At 47.4% G+C, this 21,885-nt stretch overlaps 1 long non-coding RNA gene and 1 pseudogene across 1 annotated transcript; both read right to left on the bottom strand.

Moving 5' to 3' along the window:
- Positions 1 to 17,848: 17,848 nt before the first annotated feature.
- On the bottom strand, positions 17,849 to 20,393 carry LOC144325155 (heat shock protein HSP 90-beta pseudogene; annotated as a pseudogene).
- Positions 20,394 to 20,525: 132 nt separating this feature from the next.
- LOC144325156 (uncharacterized) lies at positions 20,526 to 21,245 on the bottom strand. Its single transcript, XR_013390474.1, has 3 exons — positions 20,975 to 21,245; positions 20,791 to 20,870; positions 20,526 to 20,606 (listed from the first exon to the last, which is right to left on the bottom strand). It is a non-coding gene; the product is annotated as an uncharacterized LOC144325156 (long non-coding RNA).
- Positions 21,246 to 21,885: the final 640 nt, after the last annotated feature.

Raw genomic sequence — 21,885 nt, 5'->3', positions numbered from 1 at the left:
GACAGTCGTCAAGGACAATGGGAGCTGTAGTGAAGCAACCCCTGTAGGAAGGCCCCCAGCCTTCTCCTCGCCCCGTGCAAAGGTTCCCTTCCTCTTACCTAGTCTTTTGGGGGGAGGCTTGGGCAGCAGCCACAGCGGTGCACGATCGAGATCCTGCAAGAAAGAAGGGATCTTTGAAGCACTGCTTCTTGGGGTCGAATCCTGTTGACTGCTTTCGCAGTGGCATCTGGGTGGCCCCTGGGAGAAGAGGAGGGTGGACCAGATGGCCCCTTGGCCTGATCCTGCAGGCCCTCCTTGTGTGTTTCCTAAGGCCCCCCTCCTCCCCCCTGTCCCATTACCTCAGGGGCGAGAGGCCGTCGTCTGGGCTCCAGTCCCTCCCGGAGGAATGCGGCGGTTCCACGGCTGTACTTATCCCTCGCTGCAAAACAAACAGAGACATCAGAAGGCTCCTGTCTCCCAGCCACACTAGCCCCAGTCTGGGGCAGGAGGGTGGGGGACCTGGGAAGGGGCATTTCCACTTACCTGATCTTAGAAGGGCTCCCCACTTCTCCACCGTACGGGCGTCCGACCGGCCTAGCACAGAAGCAACAGCCAAAGTCTCCTCCCTCAGCTGAGAAGCTGTTTTAATGGGAGGAAACTTTGGCTGCTGCTTCTGTGCCAAACCGGGTCGGGATGGAGCCATGCCCGTACGGGGGAGGGGCAGTGGGGACGCGCCGCGAGGGACGACAGCCGGGAACCGCCGGGATGTTGCTTGGTTCATTCCGGGAGCCGGCGCTGGAGCCTCATCCCTGGAGGCGTGGCCCTGTGGAGGAAGAAGGACATCGCATGAGAATGGAAGCCACAGGTGGGACTCCCAAAACATGTTTCACAAGGATCCCTTCATTCCCTCTGCCCTCGTACCTGATGTTCGCCACGCCTCTCCAGGGATTTCGCCAGAACAAAATACGTGTTGGGGAAAGGCTCCCACACTGCAAAGAAAAAAGAAACATGAGCAGGCGCCTGGCTCCCTGCCATGCTAGCCCCAGTCTGGGGCATGAGGGTGGGGGACAAGGGAAGGAAGCATTCCTAAAATATGGGGCACTCAGTTGGCATTTCCACTTACCTGAGCTGGGAGCCTTTCCCCCTTTGTTCTGGCCGGCCTCTCGCCTAAGGAAGAAACAAGCTCAGTTAGTATGATTGGGGGAGACAGGGAGAATTCTGGGCTTGATCTCCACCAGAGCCAGATTATTCAATGGGCAGAGTAGGCCTATGGGCCAGGCAACAACGGATCAGAATAAGTACTGTTTGTTTTGCCTATTAATTATTGTTGGTTGCTAAAATAAAAAACGTACCAGGATATGATTTGCAAAGAGCCCAGGGATATTTTGACTGCCTAGGGGCCTCCACAGGTTTCAACCTGGAACTGTGCCCAACCAAGGGCCAACTTTGGGCTCTCAAATGTCAAGGGCCTCCTGTACGCAGAGCCGTAGCTGAGTGATCTTGCGCCCCTGGAGAACCGTCCAGATCGCGCCCCCTAGCCACGGTCGAATGAGCTCTTCTTTCTGCCTCTCCTCCAACCCTCCACCCATTCAATTCACCCTCTATCAAAAACCTTTTCTTGTGAGGCAATAGCCCAGCACACCGGCCGTGCCATCCTCAGACTGACCCACCCCTGCCCCAGAAGGGCACAGCATACCTGCCGATGTTGGTTTTGGACGTGGCACCGCTGGGCTGCTGCTTGGCCGGAGCCCTGACTGGCACTTCCAAACCACGGCCCTGCAAAGGAAGAAAGACATTTTACTCTCCTGCCAAAGGCATCCGCTCTAGGGGACAGGGGTCCCGTGGGCCCTCCCCAAAAATTTTCTTCTGGGGCAGATTGCCCTCCATATTTTCTCTCCCCCCAGCCACATCAGGGGGCAGCCAGCCAGCGGAGGGACGTAGGGGGCAGGTGGGAGGGTGAAGGCTGCTCCCTGCAAGGCCCTTTCCACCTGGCCAGGGGGCCAGGCCCAGACCCACCAGCCAGCCCTACTGAAGAGGCTCCCCAAGGAATTAACATACCACAATCTCCAGGGAGATTTGTTTATGCTGATGTCTTCCTGCCTGAGAACCTGTGAGACAGAAAGGAAAATAAAAACAGAGGAAGTTACCAACCAGTACCGTACTTTTCGCACCATAGGACGCACCGGACAATAGGACGCACCTTGTTTTAGAGGGGGAAGAACAAGAAAAAAAATTCTCCCCCTCTCTGCCCTGCGCCCCTTCAGTGAAGCGGCAGGAGGCGCTGCGCAGAGAGGGGGAGAATTTCCCCCCTCTTGTTTCCCCGCTCTAAAACAAGGTGCCGTTCAGGCGGCTTACCTTGGAAACCTGGAGAGCGAGAGGGGTCGGTGTGCACCGACCCCTCTCCCTCTCCAGGCTTCAGGTTCCTTTCGACCTGCTCTTTGGGGCTGGCAGGGGAAGCCCACCACCAGCCCCAAAGAGCAGGTCAGGGAGCAGCGGAAAGGCGCAGCGGAGAGGCTCCTGCCATAGCCGCGCATCACCTTTCCAGCTGGGAGAGGGTCGCGGGGCTATGGCTTCTTCGCTCCATAGGACGCACACACATTTCCCCTTCATTTTTGAAGGGGAAAAAGTGTGTCCTATAGAGTGAAAAATATGGTAATTCACAACAGAAAATATCCTGCCCACAGCCAGCCCCGGCTGGGCTCCAAACTCCAACCATCTCCTTACCAGCCAGATGCACTGACCCCTTGCAATTCTGCCTGGGCTGGAGAAAGGGGACAGAGAAGCGTTTTGCTCTCTGTCCCTCAGGACATGGAGATGAGAGCCACACCATGCAGCCCTCTCAATATCTCAAGGGCCGTCACAGGGAGGAAGGAGAAAGATTGTTTTCTCCTGCTCCAGAGGCCCTTAGGACCTGAAGCCGTGGATTCAAGCTACAATAAGGAGATTCTGACTCAACTTCAAGAAAAGCTTTCTGACAGCAGGAGCTGTTTGACAGTGGGAAGAAATCCCTCAGTGGGCAGTAGACTCTCCTTCCTTGGAGGTTCTTCAGCAGAGGTGGGATGGCCATCTGCCATGGATGCTTTAGCTGGGGGTTGGTCTAGATGACCCTTGGGGTCCCTCCCAACTCTACAATTCTATAATCCTATGGGGTTCCAGGTTCTTACCTTTGCGAAGGTCAGCCATAGCAGTGTAACTCAGTAACTCAGTTCACAGTAGTGGGGCAGAGTTATGCTATTAAAGCGAGTCTGAATGTTGGGGGGGAGGCAGTTGAGAGTTGGTTGAGAGTGGTGGGTTCTAGAAGGGGGGGGCAAGGGACGGCTTCCGATTGGCTGCAGGAGCTTCCTGCTCTCAGAAGGAAGCCATGTCAGATGTTGGGCTTCCAAAGAACATCTGCAAGCCAGACACTCACTTATAATTATTTCATTTATTAAATTTATATTTCACCCTTTCTCCCGAAGGAGGCCAGAATGACACGGGATGTGGGTCTGTTCTTGGCAGTTTCCCGTAGATATGACACAGCTGAGGCGCAACTGGGAACATTGTGTGAATAAAAACCAGTGACTTCAAAGTGCCAAAACTTACCTGCTGCTTTAGATGTGTGTCAGCAATGCAGACAGTAGTGGGTAGATTTCTTATTCTGTTGCTTGTTTGCTAGTTTCTGGCTTCCTCACATGTAAATGTGGCAGACACACTTAAAGAACAAATACTGTTGCTCCCATCATGCCTACTTGGACCCATCAACCCTGACATCCGTGCCCTATTTTGCATGCTGAAATAATTCAATAAATACAGACAACAACAACTGTGGGGCTGTGAAAAATTCACTCCGTGTGTTTTTCTCCTATATTGTTAGCAACTTAACAGGCGAAATATTATTTTTTTGAGAAAATCCCTATGCCCAGAGGTCACAATGTCAACAAAAATTGGCAATTCACTTTTGGCAATTCACTCAAAAATGGTGCCAAACATTTGCAAATGCTACACTGAAAGGTTTGGCAGTCGAAACAGAAGGCTTTTTATCACAGGACAAGAAATCAGCCCTCAGGAACTTATCCGGAGGAAAAAGATTTTTTTGAAAAAATCCCGAAGCTGGGTCACACTTTCAGCAAAAATCTGACTTCTGGCAATTTACTCAAAAATGGTGCCAAATGTTTGCAAATGCTCGCCTTACAGTTTTGGCAGGCGAAACAGAAGGCTTTTTATCACAGGACAAGAAATCAGCCCTCAACAACTTAAACGGAGGAAAGAGATTTTTTTGAAAAAAATCCCTAAGCCCCGGGGTCACAATTTCAGCAAAAATCTGACTTTTGGCAATTCACTCAAAAATGGTGCCAAACGCTTGCAAATGCTCCTCTGAAAGCTTTGGCCGTCGAAACAGAAGGCTTTTTGTCACAGGAAAAGACATCCACCCTCGACAACTTAACCGGCGGACAATTTTTTTTTTGAAAAAATCCCTAAGCCCCGGGGTCACAATTTCAGCAAAAATCTGACTTTTGGCAATTCACTCAAAAATGGTGCCAAATGCTTGCAAGTGCTCCCCTGAAAGCTTTGGCAGTCAAAACAGAAGGCTTTTTGTCACAGGAGAAGAAATCAGCCCTCAACAACTTAAAAAGCGGAAAATATTTTTTTGAAAAAATCCCTAAGCCCCGGGGTCACAATTTCAGCAAAAATCTGACTTTTAGCCATTCACTCAAAAATGGTTCCAAACGCTTGCAAGTGCTCCCCTAAAAGCTTTGGCAGTCAAAACAGAAGGCTTTTTGTCACAGGAGAAGAAATCAGCCCTCAACAACTTAACCAGCGGAAAATATTTTTTTGAAAAAATCCCTAAGCCCCGGGGTCACAATTTCACCAAAAATCTGACTTTTGGCAATTCACTCAAAAATGGAGCCAAACGCTTGCAAATGCTCCCCTGAAAGCTTTGGCAGTCGAAACAGAAGGCTTTTTGTCACAGGAGAAGAAATCAGCCCTCGACAACTTAAAAAGCAGAAAATATTTTTTTGAAAAAATCCCCAAGCCCCGGGGTCACAATTTCAGCAAAAATCTGACTTTTAGCAATTCACTCAAAAATGGATCCAAAGGCTTGCAAATGCTCCTCTCAAAGCTTTTGCCGTCGAAACAGAAGGCTTTTTGTCACAGGAAAAGACATCGACCCTCGACAACTTAACCGGCGGACAATTTTTTTTTGGAAAAAATCCCTAAGCCCCGGTGTGATGGGATGATGAGCTGCTTGTGCGTAAAAGCGTAGTCCCTCAGAGTCTGTGCACGTTCACAAACCTCTGTCTGTGACGGAGCCCCTCAGACATGGCTGCTCTAGTCACTTGCAGATTCCGACAGTGGTTGCTTTCGGAATCGTTTCCAGCATAAAAGCTCCTTAACGGAAACACGTCTTCTGGACTCACGGCGTGACAGTTTCCGGCGAGGCGTGGGTCTCCCTATGGGAGCTTCAGATACCTCCCCACTTTTCTCGCTGGAAGCGTCTCTGAGCCCTCCCTCCTGCTCGCATTCCCTCAGAGATCCACTCCTCCCCCGGCTGGTTCCTGCTTCAACTGTTGAGTCTCTCCCAGCCTCCCTGAGCCCCTCCACCACCTGTTCCTCCGATGGCAGTTCCCTGACACCCGGGGTCACAATTTCAGCAAAAATCTGACTTTTGGCAATTCACTCAAAAATGGAGCCAAGCGCTTGCAAATGCTCCCCTGAAAGCTTTGGCAGTCGAAACAGAAGGCTTTTTGTCACAGGAGAAGAAATCAGCCCTCGACAACTTAAACGGCGGACAAATTTTTTTTTGAAAAAATCCTTCAGCCCCGGGGTCACAATTTCAGCAAAAATCTGACTTTTGGCAATTCACTCAAAAATGGTGCCAAACGCTTGCAAATGCTCCCCTGAAAGCTTTGGCAGTCGAAACAGAAGGCTTTTTGTCACAGGAGAAGAAATCAGCCCTCGACAACTTAACCGGCGAAAAATTTTTTTTTGAAAAAATCCCTAAGCCCCGGGGTCACAATTTCAGCAAAAATCTGACTTTTGGCAATTCACTCAAAAATGGAGCCAAATGCTTGCAAATGCTCCCCTGAAAGCTTTGGCAGTCAAAACAGAAGGCTTTTTGTCACAGGAGAAGAAATCAGCCCTCGACAACTTAACCGGCGGACAATTTTTTTTTTGAAAAAATCCTTCAGCCCCGGGGTCACAATTTCAGCAAAAATCTGACTTTTAGCAATTCACTCAAAAATGGAGCCAAACGCTTGCAAATGCTCCCCGGAAAGCTTTGGCAGTCGAAACAGAAGGCTTTTTGTCACAGGAGAAGAAATCAGCCCTCTACAACTTAAAAAGCGGAAAATATTTTTTTTGAAAAAATCCCTAAGCCCCGGGGTCACAATTTCAGCAAAAATCTGACTTTTGGCAATTCACTCAAAAATGGTGCCAAACGCTTGCAAATGCTCCCCGGAAAGCTTTGGCAGTCGAAACAGAAGGCTTTTTGTCACAGGAGAAGAAATCAGCCCTCGACAACTTAACCAGCGGAAAATATTTTTTTGAAAAAATCCCTAAGCCCCGGGGTCACAATTTCAGCAAAAATCTGACTTTTAGCAATTCACTCAAAAATGGAGCCAAACGCTTGCAAATGCTCCCCTGAAAGCTTTGGCAGTCGAAACAGAAGGCTTTTTGTCACAGGAGAAGAAATCAGCCCTCGACAACTTAACCAGCGGAAAATATTTTTTTGAAAAAATCCCTAAGCCCCGGGGTCACAATTTCAGCAAAAATCTGACTTTTAGCAATTCACTCAAAAATGGATCCAAAGGCTTGCAAATGCTCCCCTGAAAGCTTTGGCAGTTCGAAACAGAAGGCTTTTTGTCACAGGAAAAGACATCCACCCTCGACAACTTAACCGGCGGACAATTTTTTTTTTGGAAAAATCCCTCAGCCCTGGGGTCACAATTTCAGCAAAAATCTGACTTTTGGCAATTCACTCAAAAATGGTGACAAACGCTTGCAAGTGCTCCCCTGAAAGCTTTGGCAGTCAAAACAGAAGGCTTTTTGTCACAGGAGAAGAAATCAGCCCTCGACAACTTAACCAGGGGAAAATATTTTTTTAAAAAAATCCCTAAGCCCCGGGGTCACAATTTCAGCAAAAATCTGACTTTTGGCAATTCACTCAAAAATGGAGCCAAATGCTTGCAAATGCTCCCCTGAAAGCTTTGGCAGTCGAAACAGAAGGCTTTTTGTCACAGGAAAAGACATCCACCCTCGACAACTTAACCGGCGGACAATTTTTTTTTAAAAAAAATCCCTTAGCCCCGGGGTCACAATTTCAGGAAAAATCTGACTTTTGGCAATTCACTCAAAAATGGTGCCAAACGCTTGCAAGTGCTCCCCTGAAAGCTTTGGCAGTCGAAACAGAAGGCTTTTTGTCACAGGAGAAGAAATCAGCCCTCGACAACTTAACCAGCGGAAAATAATTTTTTGAAAAAATCCCTCAGCCCCGGGGTCACAATTTCAGGAAAAATCTGACTTTTGGCAATTCACTCAAAAATGGAGCCAAATGCTTGCAAATGCTCCCCTGAAAGCTTTGGCAGTCGAAACAGAAGGCTTTTTGTCACAGGAAAAGACATCCACCCTTGACAACTTAACCGGCGGACAACTTTTTTTAAAAAAAAATCCCCAAGCCGCGGGGTCACAATTTCAGCAAAAATCTGACTTTTAGCAATTCACTCAAAAATGGTGCCAAACGCTTGCAAATGCTCCTCTCAAAGCTTTTGCCGTCGAAACAGAAGGCTTTTTGTCACAGGAAAAGACATCGACCCTCGACAACTTAACCGGCGGACAATTTTTTTTTGGAAAAAATCCCTAAGCCCCCGGGTCACAATTTCAGCCAAAATCTGACTTTTGGCAATTCACTCAAAAATGGAGCCAAGCGCTTGCAAATGCTCCCCTGAAAGCTTTGGCAGTCGAAACAGAAGGCTTTTTGTGACAGGAGAAGAAATCAGCCCTCGACAACTTAAAAAGCGGAAAATATTTTTTTGAAAAAATCCCTAAGCCCCGGGGTCACAATTTCAGCAAAAATCTGACTTTTGGCAATTCACTCAAAAATGGAGCCAAGCACTTGCAAATGCTCCCCTGAAAGCTTTTGCCGTCGAAACAGAAGGCTTTTTGTCACAGGAAAAGACATCCACCCTCGACAACTTAACCGGCGGACAATTTTTTTTTTTGAAAAAATCCCTCAGCCCCGGGGTCACAATTTCAGCAAAAATCTGACTTTTGGCAATTCACTCAAAAATGGTGCCAAACGCTTGCAAGTGCTCCCCTAAAAGCTTTGGCAGTCGAAACAGAAGGCTTTTTGTCACAGGAGAAGAAATCAGCCCTCGACAACTTAAACAGCGGAAAATATTTTTTTTAAAAAATCCCTAAGCCCCGGGGTCACAATTTCAGCAAAAATCTGACTTTTGGCAATTCACTCAAAAATGGAGCCAAATGCTTGCAAATGCTCCCCTGAAAGCTTTGGCCGTCGAAACAGAAGGCTTTTTGTCACAGGAAAAGACATCCACCCTCGACAACGTAACCGGCGGACAATTTTTTTTAAAAAAAATCCCTAAGCCCCGGGGTCACAATTTCAGGAAAAATCTGACTTTTGGCAATTCACTCAAAAATGGTGCCAAACGCTTGCAAGTGCTCCCCTGAAAGCTTTGGCAGTCAAAACAGAAGGCTTTTTGTCACAGGAGAAGAAATCAGCCCTCAACAACATAACCAGCGGAAAATAATTTTTTGAAAAAACCCCTAAGCCCCGGGGGTCACAATTTCAGCAAAAATCTGACTTTTGGCAATTCACTCAAAAATGGAGCCAAATGCTTGCAAATGCTGCCCTGAAAGCTTTTGCCGTCGAAACAGAAGGCTTTTTGTCACAGGAGAAGAAAGCAGCCTTCAACAACTTAACCAGCGGAAAATTTTTTTTGAAAAAACCCCTAAGCCCCGGGGGTCACAATTTCAGCAAAAATCTGACTTTTGGCAATTCACTCAAAAATGGAGCCAAATGCTTGCAAATGCTCCCCTGAAAGCTTTTGCCGTCGAAACAGAAGGCTTTTTGTCACAGGAGAAGAAAGCAGCCTTCAACAACTTAACCAGCGGAAAATATTTTTTTGAAAAAACCCCTAAGCCCCGGGGGTCACAATTTCAGCAAAAATCTGACTTTTGGCAATTCACTCAAAAATGGAGCCAAGCGCTTGCAAATGCTCCCCTGAAAGATCTGGCAGTCGAAACAGAAGGCTTTTTGTCACAGGAGAAGAAATCACCCCTCAACAACTTAACCGGCGGAAAATATTTTTTTAAAAAATCCCTAAGCCCCGGGGTCACAATTTCAGCAAAAATCTGACTTTTGGCAATTCACTCAAAAATGGTGCCAAAGGCTTGCAAATGCTCCCCTGAAAGATCTGGCAGTCGAAACAGATGGCTTTTTATGACAGGACAAGAAATCACCGCTTAACAACTTAACCGGCAGAATTTTTTTATTAAAAAAAAAATCCCTAAGCCCCGGGGTCACAATTTCAGCAAAAATCTGACTTTTGGCAATTCACTCAAAAATGGTGCCAAACGCTTGCAAATGCTCCACTGAAAGCTTTGGCCGTCGAAACAGAAAGCTTTTTGTCACAGGAGAAGACATCCACCCTCGACAACTTAACCGGCGGACAATTTTTTTTGGAAAAAATCCCTAAGCCCCGGGGTCACAATTTCAGCAAAAAACTGACTTTTGGCAATTCACTCAAAAATGGTGCCAAACGCTTGAAAATGCTCCTCTCAAAGCTTTGGCCGTCGAAACAGAAGGCTTTTTGTCACAGGAAAAGAAATCACTGCTTAACAACTTAACCGGCAGAATATATATATATTTTTTTAAATCCCTAAGCCCCGGGGTCCCAATTTCAGCAAAAATCTGACTTTTGGAAATTCACTCCAAAATGGTGCCAAACGCTTGCAAATGCTCCTCTCAAAGCTTTGGCCGTCGAAACAGAAGGCTTTTTGTCACAGGAAAAGACATCCACCCTCGACAACTTAACCGGCGGAAATTTTTTTTTTTTGCAAAAATCCCTAAGCCCCGGGATCACAATTTCAGGAAAAATCTGACTGTTGGCAATTCACTCAAAAATGGTGCCAAACGCTTGCAAATGCTCCCCTGAAAGCTTTGGCAGTCAAACAGGAGGCTTTTTGTCACAGGAGAAGAAATCAGCGCTTAACAACTTAACCGGCAGAATTTTTTTATTAAAAAAAAAAATCCCTAAGCCCTAAGGTCACAATTTCAGCAAAAATCTGACTTTTGGCAATTCACTCAAAAATGGAGCCAAATGCTTGCAAATGCTCCCCTCAAAGCTTTGGCAGTCGAAATAGAAGGCTTTTTTGTCACAGGAAAAGACATCCACCCTCGACAACTTAACCAGCGGAAAATAATTTTTTGAAAAAATCCCTAATCCCCGGGGTCACAGTTTCAGCAAAACTCTGACTTTTGGCAATTCACTCAAAAATGGGGCCAAATGCTTGCAAATGGTCCCCTGAAAACTTTGGCAGTCGAAACAGAAGGCTTTTTGTCACAGGAGAAGAAAGCAGCCTTCAACAACTTAACCGGTGGAAAATTTTTTTTTTTTGAAAAAAATCCCTAAGCCCCGGGGTCGCAATTTCAGCAAAAATCTGACTTTTGGCAATTCACTCAAAAATGGAGCGAAATGCTTGCAAATGCTCCCCTGAAAGCTTTGGCATTTCGAAACAGAAGGCTTTTTGTCACAGGAGAAGAAAGCAGCCTTCAACAACTTAACCGGCGGACAATTTTTTTTTTTGCAAAAATCCCTAAGCCCCGGGATCACAATTTCAGGAAAAATCTGACTTTTGGCAATTCACTCAAAAATGGTGCCAAACGCTTGCAAATGCTCCCCTGAAAGCTTTGGCAGTCAAAAAGAAGGCTTCTTGTCACAGGAAAAGAAATCACCGCTTAACAACTTAACCGGCGGAATTTTTTTTTAAAAAAAAAAAAATCCCTAAGCCCCGGGGTCACAATTTCAGCAAAAATCTGACTTTTGCCAATTCACTCAAAAATGGAGCCAAATGCTTGCAAATGCTCCCCTGAAAGCTTTGGCAGTCGAAAGAGAAGGCTTTTTGTCACAGGAGAAGAAAGCAGCCTTCAACAACTTAACCGGCGGAAATGTTTTTTTTTGAAAAAATCCCTAAGCCCCGGGGTCACAATTTCAGCAAAAATCTGACTTTTGGCAATTCACTCAAAAATGGAGCCAAACGCTTGCAAATGCTATCTGAAAGCTTTGGCAGTAGAAACAGAAGGCTTTTTTTCACGGGAAAAGAAATCAGCCCTCAGCAACTTAACCGGCGGAAAATAATTTTTTGAAAAATTCCCTAAGCCCCGGGGTCACAATTTCAGCAAATATCTGACTTTTGGCAATTCACTCAAAAATGGTGCCAAACGCTTGAAAATGCTGCCCTGAAAGCTTTGGCAGTCGAAACAGAAGGCTTTTTGCCACAGGAGAAGAAAGCAGCCTTCAACAACTTAACCGGCGGAAAATAATTTTTTTAAAAAAATCCTGAAGCCCCGGGGTCACATTTTCAGCAAAAATCTGACTTTTGGCAATTCTCTCAAAAATATTGCCAAACGTTTGCAAATGCTACTCTGAAAGCTTTGGCCGTCGAAACAGAAGGCTTTTTTGTCACAGGAAAAGACATCCACCCTCAGCAACTTAACCGGCAGAAAATATTTTTTTAAAAAATCCCTAAGCCCCAGGGTCACAATCTCAGCAAATATCTGACTTTTGGTAATTCACTCAAAAATGGAGCCAAATGCTTGCAAATGCTCCCCTGAAAGCTTTGGCAGTCGAAACAGAAGGCTTTTTGTCACAATAGAAGAAATCAGCCCTCGACAACTTAACCAGCAGAATTTTTTTTTTTTTTTGGAAAAAATCCCTAAGCCCCGGGGTCCCAATTTCAGCAAAAATCTGACTTTTGGCAATTCACTCAAAAATGGTGCCAAAAGCTTGCAAATGCTCCCTTGAAAGATCTGGCAGTCGAAACAGAAGGCTTTTTGTCACAGGAAAAGACATCCACCCTCAGCAACTTAACCGGAGGAAATTTTTTTTTTTTGAAAAAAAGAAGGCATGAATTTAGGTGGAAGACTGAAGATGACATCCGTCAGGTTGTTGTTTTTTTAATTTTTTAACATATAAAACACATACATATACATTTACACAATACACGTACACAACACACTACCTAATTATCATAACATAAAACTTATCTACATTACTCTATATCATAGCTGTCAACCGTCCCTTATGTGGCGGGAAAGTCCCTTATCCCAGTGCCGTGTCCCGCTGCTGTCCCTTATTGATGATGTTCCTTAAATTTCCCGGGTTTCAAAGGAAGCAGCTCCTCTCCCTCCCTCCCTGCCGGCCAGGGAGGAGGGAGGCTCCAACTGTGTTGCTTGGCTGCGTTGCTCACCCAATAAGGAATCTAAGAACGACTGGGGGGTGGAGCTTGCATGCCTTGTGCCGATCAAATCGGCCGCGTTGCCTGGGGACTCGCCTTTGCTCAGCGCTTCCCAGCGGAGAAGTGACGGTCATTTTCCTTGCTGCATCCCCTTTGCCGGGTTGCTGCGCTGTGGGAACCACCGCTTGAGGCTTCGTTTGGCTGCTGGCTGGGCTTTCTGCCTTTGGCTCGGAGGGGCTTAGAAGTTGAACATACCTGTGCTCTGAAAATCCCTTATTTTGACAACTGATCCCTTATTTTCGAGGTTGCTGGTCCCTTATTTTCAAATCTGTAAGTTGACATCTATGCTCTATATAATACCTACCTACACTATACATACATACCTACATACCTACCCCACACGGACACCCACCAAGTGACTTGACTTCCAGCCGTTCTTGTTACACTACTTTATTTTCCAACTAGCTTAAACACATTTCATTATTCCTTTAATCTCTTCTTTTCTCTTAGCTTTACTCTCCTTTCACTCTAATCATTTTCTGGATTCACTCAGTATCTGTCAGAAATTCTACTTTTCCCACATAAATTTTGATGTATTCATTAAAGATAGCCCACTCCTTATTCACTTTTGGTACCATATCTCCTCTTATCCTCCCTGTTAGTTCGGCAACATGGAAGTATTCCATCATTTTAGGTCAGGTCATTTTGACCACCTTCTTTAGTAATTACCGTATTTTTCGTCCCATAGGACGCACCGGCCCATAGGACGCACCTAGTTTTTTGGGGGGGAAATAAAGGAAATTTTTCCCCCCCTTTATTTCCCCCCCAAAACCAGGTCAGGGAATCCAAACCAGGTCGAGGAACAGCGGGATGGCGGCGCTGCGCCTCCCCGCTGTCCCCCGAGCTTGTGGGGCTGGCCAATGTCTGCCTGAAGTGCGGGGCACTCTGCTTCAGTGCGCCCCGCGCTCCGGGCAAGCAGGCTGCTATTCGCAGCCTAGGGAGCCCGGCAGGAACTCCCGCGGGCTCCCCAGGCTTGCTGATAGCTTCCTGAAGCCTGGAGAGCGAGAGGGGTCGGTGCGCCATAGCTGTCAACTGTCCCTTATTTGGCGGGAAACTCCCTTATCCCAGCGCCGTTTCCCGCTGCTGTCCCGGATTGATGATGTCCCTTAAATTTCCCGGGTTTCATGCTTGCTCGGCTAGGGAGGGAAGCAGCGGCTCAGGGTCCTCCGCCGTGAGAGAGAGCATGCGCGCGAGCTGCCACATGAGGAGACGGGTGGCGGCGGGCGAGCAGGCAGCCCCTCTCTTGCGAGACTTCCACCGCGCTGCCAGGGGAAGCCGGAGGGGGCAGTGGTGGCTGAGGAGGTGGCCTGAGGGAGGAGGAAGAGGAGGGGATGGGGAGGGATGCAGAAGGGCAGCGCTTCAGCTGCCGCGTCGCCGCCGCAACCGCCTCATGCCGGGCTTGTGGGCAGCATGGGCGAGAGTCTCTCTCCCTCTCTCTTGGGCGGGGAAGGGCCGATGGAACTCCTCGCACCAGGATGACGGCAGCCCCGACGTGCTGCTTAGCATACCCTCCAATCAGTGCAGCATCTTAATGTAGTGATTTCCCCCTCTGCATCCCTTTCATAACTCTATTTTTATAAATCATTTGTCCATCCATAGTTCAAATTTTCACTACAAGTTTTCTGTCAATCCTACCAATGTATGTAACTCTTTACAATAGCATTTCAAATAAATGATAAACTTTCCCCATTCTTTATTAAAGAGGTCATCTTCCTGGTTTCTAATTCTGCCTGTAAGCTTTGCCAGCTCGACGTCGTTCATCAGTTTTGTCTGCCACTCTACTTTGGTCGGAGTTGTAGACCCTTAGGATCATCTAGTCCAACCCCCGCAGAACACAGTCAGTCGCAGCCAAAGCAGCATGGCTCCATCAGTGGTGAATTTCTGTATAAGCTAAGCAAAATCCCTTATTTTGGCTGCTGATCCCTTATTTTCGAGTCTGCCGGTCCCTTATTTTCAAATCTGTAAGTTGACAGCTATGGATCCGGCCCAACTGCTTTCTAAATCCAGCCCGCGGACGGTCCAGGAATCAGCATGTTTTCACATGAGTAGAATGTGTGCTTTTATTTAAAATGCATCTCTGGGTTATTTGTGGGGCATAGGAATTCATTCATTATTTTTTTTCAAAATATAGTCCGGCCCCCCACAAGGTCTGAGGTACAGTGGACCGGCCCCCTGCTGAAAAAGTTTGCTGACCCCTGATCCTCAGATCAAAGGTCCACTGAGGTAGGGGTAGCCAGTGTGGTACTCTCCAGATCAATACTCTGACCAGTCCCAGACAGCACAGAACCGCCCTGAGACCTCCAGGTATAGGGCGATATATAAATTCAACAAATAACAATAGTAATCCCTGGTCTAGAACGTCGTCTTTCCAGCGGAGAATGCTTTGGGGAAGTATACAAGCAGGGCAAGAAATCAGCAATCCTTTCCTCCCCGGAAGGTTCCATGTTCAGGGCTAATAGCTGTACCCAGGGCTGGATTTAGGTTTAGGTTTAGATTTAGGGCAGGATTTCAGGGCTAATAGCTGTACCTAGGGCTGGATTTAGGTTTGATGAGGCCCTAAGCTCTTGAAGATAATGCGGCCCTTTATATGTCCAGCTGTCGTTTGTCAACAACAAATTGTCACTGTTTTTTGTGTTGAATATATGCTATATGGTATTTTATGGACCTACACAATACAAAACACTGTTGCTGTATGTAGGTTTTATTTAATTTGTTTTTTTATCTTATATTTTGGAAATGCATGTCCAGGGTTTTTTCCTTTAATTTTTTTGGGGCCCCCAAGAGAGTGGGGCCCTAAGCTATAGCTTGTTAAGCTTATATGTAAATCCGGCGATGGCAGTACCATTCTGTTTTGGATGGCACAACCACGTGAATGGTAATGTCTGAGTGAATTTAGGAAACTTCTTTGTTGTTACTGCTTTGATTCCTTTTTTCGTTTCCAGAGATTTCACTTTTCTCACGCTTCTTTTGTCTCTTAGGGCTTTCCTCCCAGGAAAAAAACCCCACAGCTCTTTAGTGCTCATTTGGAACAAATGGCCATTCGGGTTTTCTCCAGATTGATGTTTGCTCCAGTTTAGAGCTAAAGAGCTCCCTAGAAAGGAAGATGGCAAGGGGGAAAGCAGAAAACTGCTTGCCTAGAAACATGTCTAGAAACCATGGGGCAAACAGAAGTGTGGAAATGCCCTTAGCTGGCAGTGTGTGTGTCACACAGAATCCCTCAGAGGTACCCTGTTCGATTCCTGCACCAGTCTATCACATGCCACATGACTTGGCCATATCTCTAATTCCCACAGGTCCACATCCTTAATTTTAAACTCTATTAGTATACTGTACTGCATTTGCTATACTTAAGAACTAATCTCATGTAGACATTCTCAGTGCCGCAGGAATAAAAGAGGCTCCGGAATATGACTCTGCGAGGGAGGTTTGTTTCCTCCTTGGATCTCCCTTGAGAACAGCGATGTTCTTTTGGCAAAATGATCTCTGTAACCTTGCTAAAATTAAGCCCTATTCTACTCTAATTTACTCGAGTAAGTCAAGTTTCAGTTCACCGTTTCAAACAGTGTGTGTGAAAGAAATAGGAAACTTTGTTTAGTGGTTCCCACAACATTATGGTGTTTCCTTGGTGTGGTTTAAAGAAGTATTATTATGCCTAACTGATATTTATAGTTTCCTTGCATCATTTAACTCTCCCCCTCCCCTTAGGAAAGGAAACACAGGTATGGCAGTTGGAAGCAAGTGTATTGTTCTTGTAAATCTGTCCCTGAGAACTTTCCAGTTGAAGACCGTGGAAAAGTCATGAGTCAGTGTTTAATTTGCTGTTTACAATTTTGCTTGTTTACGGTTTTCCAAAAGTAGATTAAGCAATACCCTTAAGTATATGCTATTATGGATGAATGAAGCATAATTACATATAATACGTATTTATTAATTCCTACCTCTAATCTACAATGTAATTTATTCCAAACAACAAATGCCCAGAGTTGTTCACCCACTATCCAGAAACAAGGGATCGTGTCCCCACAACTCTATTACTTCCTCACTCTTGAGAGATAGGAGGAACATACTGTGGAAAGAATTGATGGAGCCTCAAAAACTGGAAAACTTTACTGGAAGTTGATATAGTAGGAGGCATTAGAAAAAAAGGCAAAGGACCCCTGGATGGTTAAGTCCAGTCAAAGGCAACTATGGGGTTGTGGTGCTCATCTCACTTTCAGGCCAAGGGAGCCGGCCTTTGTCCACAGAGTTTTCCAGGTCATGTGGCCAGCAGGACTAAACCGCTTCTGGTGCAATGGGACACCGTGACGGAAACCAAAGCGCACGGAAATGCCATTTAGCTTCCCACCGCACTGGTACCCATTTATCTACTTGCACTGGTGTGCTTTTGAACTGCTAGGTTGGCAGGAGCTGGGACAGAGGAATGGGAGCTCACCCCGTCACGGGGATTTGAACCGCCAACCTTCTGATCGGCAATCCCAAGAGTCCCAGTGGTTTTAGACCACAGCACCACCCACATCAGTAGGAGGCATAGAACTAATTTGAGACACGTCTCCCTAAAAAAATAAAACTAGATTTGAGGCAACACCAGTATTGGGAGCCGTTTAAAGATTTCCATCATATATGCAACACACATACATGCATGCAGTGGAGATTTAAAATCAAGGTTTTTTGTCTCTGAGATGGGCTGCCTTGCCAGGCCGACAAACCCCCTCTGCCCCTCACATCCCTCTACAGTACCTGCAGACCACTGGAACCACAATTGGTCTCCTCTGCTCAATCCACCAGGGCCTGTCTCTGTATTAACTCTCTGAGGGTTTGAGAACCATTGGTTACCCTCACTTGCTTTCAAAGCCTTTCCTGGGGTGTGGCTGCTGCTACACGCTGATGGCTTTTACAGACCCTCCAAGTGTCCCTATTTTCCAGGCAAATCCCTAATTTGGAGAAGCCGTCTCGGTTTCTGATTTGATCCCACAATGCCCCACTTTTCCTTAATATGTCTCTATTTTCATTGGAGAGATGTTGGAGGTTATGGAGTTATCCAACCCCCGAGCTGTCTGAAGACAATCCTGTATAGGGAAGGTTTTTTTTTTTAAAAAAAAAAAGTTTAATGTTTTATTATGTTTTTATATATGTTGGAAGCTGCCCAGAGTGGCTGGGGCAACCCAATCAGATGGGTAGGGTATAAATAGTAAAATTATCATTATGGAATGGGAGATCCCTATTCTCACTGGAGAAATGTTGGAGGGCCTGCTTTTAGAAGCCACAGGCGACAATTACAAGACATTTGTACTGACAGTAAACACAGGACGAAAGTAATATATGGAAGCATTTAATGTGCCTTGTTTTCATCAAGGTAAACCACATTCTTTGTTATTTTAATTCCAGTAAAACAAAACCAAATACAAACAGCCAACAAGAGTACAAGTCCCTGCTCTCTGAGGACAAAGGGCAGCAGGGAGGGAGGGAGGCAAGGAGTCAACTCACTGCTCTGTTAGTGGGGAGGACATTCACTGTGTTCACCTCAGCTATGGTAGGATGGATGCTTGGTGGCCCAGCAGAAAAAGGATAAAACCCGCATGCGGGGAGGGAAAACCTAAAACCAGTGGGCCGGTCCCTTTCCCCTAAAGCAGCAGAAAGACAGATCAGATAGGTGTGGAGACCCCTTGTCCCACTGGCTACCAATTATACAGGAAGGTAGTGAGAGACTGCTTACGAAGGCCTGCCAGAGCCCTGCCGGAGCCAGTCTTCCTGAGCAAGGCGATGGTGCAGTGAATGGATGGGGGCAAGACAGAGGGGGAGGTCTCTTTAGTCCACCTCCTCCATGCGTGAGGCATCCTCGTCTCCTTCCAGAGGGGGAATATCTTCAGAGACAGCGGCACTAGGCTCTTCAGCACCAACCTCATCTTCCTCAATCCCGAGTCCCAGCTTGATCATCCTAGAGATACGGTTGGAGTGAGTCTGTGGATTCTCCAAGGAGAAGCCAGAGGAAAGCAGTGCTGTCTCCAAGAGCAGCACCACAAGGTCCTTGACAGCCTTGTCGTTCTTGTCTGCCTCGGCCTTCTGACGCAGCGTCTCTACAATGGGGTGGTCAGGATTGATCTCCAGGTGCTTCTTGGCCATCATGTAGCCCGTGGTGGAGTTGTCTCGCAAGGCCTGGGCCTTCATGATACGTTCCACGTTGGCGGTCCAGCCATAGGTGCTGGTGACAATACAGCAGGGCCAGGAGACCAGCCTGTTTGAGACCGTCACCTTGTCAACTTTCTTCTCCAGGATTTCCTTCATGAGTTTGCAAAGGTTCTCAAACTTGGCTTTGCTTTCCTCCATCTTCTTCTTCTTGTCCTCATCCTCTGACAGCTCCAGCCCTTCTTTGGTGATGGACACCAAGGTCTTGCCATCAAATTCCTTCAGCTGCTGGACGCTCTACACATCAATGGGCTCTGTCATGTACACCACCTCAAAACCACTTTTCCTCACTTGCTCCACAAAGGCAGAGTTAGCCACCTGCTCCTTGCTCTCACCTGTGATGTAAGAGATGCTTTTCTGGTTTTCCTTCATACGGGACACATATTCGGAGAGGGAATTCATCTTGTCGCCGGAGTGGGAAGTGTGGTACCGCAACAGTTCTGACAGGCATTTCCTGTTGGTAGAGTCCTCATGGATCCCCAGCTTGAGATTTTTGGAGAAGGCCTTGTAGAACTTCTTGTAGTTTTCTTTGTCCTCCACCAGCTCTGCAAAAAGCTCCAGGCATTTCTTGACGATGTTCTTGCGAATCACTTTGAGAATCTTGCTTTGTTGCAGCATCTCATGGGAGATGTTCAGGGGCAGATCCTCAGAGTCCACTACACCCCAGATGAAGTTCAGGTACTCAGGGATGAGTTCATCACAGCTGTCCATAATGAAGACACGCCTCACATAGAGCTTGATGTTGTTCTTTTTCTTCTTGTTCTCAAAGAGGTCAATGGGGCCCGGCGTGGGATGAAGAGAAGCGCCCGGAATTCCAACTGCCCCTCCACAGAGAAGCGCTTAACAGCCAGATGGTCTTCCCAATCATTAGTCAAGCTCTTGTAGAACTCGCCATACTCCTCCTGAGTGATGTTGTCAGGGTTTCGGGTCCAGATGGGCTTGGTCTTGTTCAGTTCCTCCTGGTCGATGTACTTTTCCTTGATCTTCTTGGTCTTCTTCTTGCTCTTGCCACCTTCCTCCTCTTCATCTGAGCCCACATCTTCAATCTTGGGCTTCTTCTCCTCATCCTTGGGGGCTGCCTCTTCATCGTCCTTCTCCACTTTTTCCTTTTCCGCCTCATCGTCGCTGATTTCCTTCTCACACTCCTTCTCCAGATAGAGGGTGATAGGGTAGCCGATGAACTGGGAGTGCTTCTTCACCACTTCCTTGATGCAACGTTCCTCCAGGTATTCAGTCTGATCTTCCTTCAGGTGCAAGATCACTTTGGTACCACGGACAATGGGTTCGCCTTGGTCAGTTTTGACAGTGAAGCAGCTGCCTGCAGATGACTCCCAGGCATACTGTTCATCATCGTTGTGCTTGGTGATAACCACAACCTTCTCAGCCACAAGGTAAGCAGAGTAAAAGCCCACACCGAACTGTCCAATCATGGAGAGGTCTGCACCAGCCTGCAAGGCTTCCATGAAGGATTTGGTGCCAGACTTCGCAATGGTGCCCAGAATGTTGATAAGGTCTGCCTTTGTCATGCCAATACCGGTGTCCACCAAGGTGAGGGTGCGATCATGGGGATTGGGAATGATATCTATCTTCAGCTCTTTGCCACTTTCCAGCTTTGAGGGATCTGTCAGACTCTCATAGCTGATCTTGTCCAGTGCATCAGAGGCGTTGGAAATGATCTCCTGCATAAAGATTTCCAGTCCTTCAGCTGAGACCCAAATGCTCTGGAATTCGCCTCAACCTGTGTTTTTTTATAAAAAAAAAAGAAGGGGGGAAAGGACAGTCGTCAAGGACAATGGGAGCTGTAGTGAAGCAACCCCTGTAGGAAGGCCCCCAGCCTTCTCCTCGCCCCGTGCAAAGGTTCCCTTCCTCTTACCTAGTCTTTTGGGGGGAGGCTTGGGCAGCAGCCACAGCGGTGCACGATCGAGATCCTGCAAGAAAGAAGGGATCTTTGAAGCACTGCTTCTTGGGGTCGAATCCTGTTGACTGCTTTCGCAGTGGCATCTGGGTGGCCCCTGGGAGAAGAGGAGGGTGGACCAGATGGCCCATGGCCTGATCCTGCAGGCCCTCCTTGTGTGTTTCCTAAGGCCCCCCTCCTCCCCCCTGTCCCATTACCTCAGGGGCGAGAGGCCGTCGTCTGGGCTCCAGTCCCTCCCGGAGGAATGCGGCGGTTCCACGGCTGTACTTATCCCTCGCTGCAAAACAAACAGAGACATCAGAAGGCTCCTGTCTCCCAGCCACACTAGCCCCAGTCTGGGGCAGGAGGGTGGGGGACCTTGGAAGGGGCATTTCCACTTACCTGATCTTAGAAGGGCTCCCCACTTCTCCACCGTACGGGCGTCCGACCGGCCTAGCACAGAAGCAACAGCCAAAGTCTCCTCCCTCAGCTGAGAAGCTGTTTTAATGGGAGGAAACTTTGGCTGCTGCTTCTGTGCCAAACCGGGTCGGGATGGAGCCATGCCCGTACGGGGGAGGGGCAGTGGGGACGCGCCGCGAGGGACGACAGCCGGGAACCGCCGGGATGTTGCTTGGTTCATTCCGGGAGCCGGCGCTGGAGCCTCATCCCTGGAGGCGTGGCCCTGTGGAGGAAGAAGGACATCGCATGAGAATGGAAGCCACAGGTGGGACTCCCAAAACATGTTTCACAAGGATCCCTTCATTCCCTCTGCCCTCGTACCTGATGTTCGCCACGCCTCTCCAGGGATTTCGCCAGAACAAAATACGTGTTGGGGAAAGGCTCCCACACTGCAAAGAAAAAAGAAACATGAGCAGGCGCCTGGCTCCCTGCCATGCTAGCCCCAGTCTGGGGCATGAGGGTGGGGGACAAGGGAAGGAAGCATTCCTAAAATATGGGGCACTCAGTTGGCATTTCCACTTACCTGAGCTGGGAGCCTTTCCCCCTTTGTTCTGGCCGGCCTCTCGCCTAAGGAAGAAACAAGCTCAGTTAGTATGATTGGGGGAGACAGGGAGAATTCTGGGCTTGATCTCCACCAGAGCCAGATTATTCAATGGGCAGAGTAGGCCTATGGGCCAGGCAACAACGGATCAGAATAAGTACTGTTTGTTTTGCCTATTAATTATTGTTGGTTGCTAAAATAAAAAACGTACCAGGATATGATTTGCAAAGAGCCCAGGGATATTTTGACTGCCTAGGGGCCTCCACAGGTTTCAACCTGGAACTGTGCCCAACCAAGGGCCAACTTTGGGCTC

The sequence above is a fragment of the Podarcis muralis genome, chromosome 13 (genome assembly GCF_964188315.1).
Source record: "Podarcis muralis chromosome 13, rPodMur119.hap1.1, whole genome shotgun sequence".
Taxonomy (NCBI): Eukaryota; Metazoa; Chordata; class Lepidosauria; order Squamata; family Lacertidae; genus Podarcis; species Podarcis muralis.
This window is presented reverse-complemented; position numbering and strand designations above follow the sequence as displayed.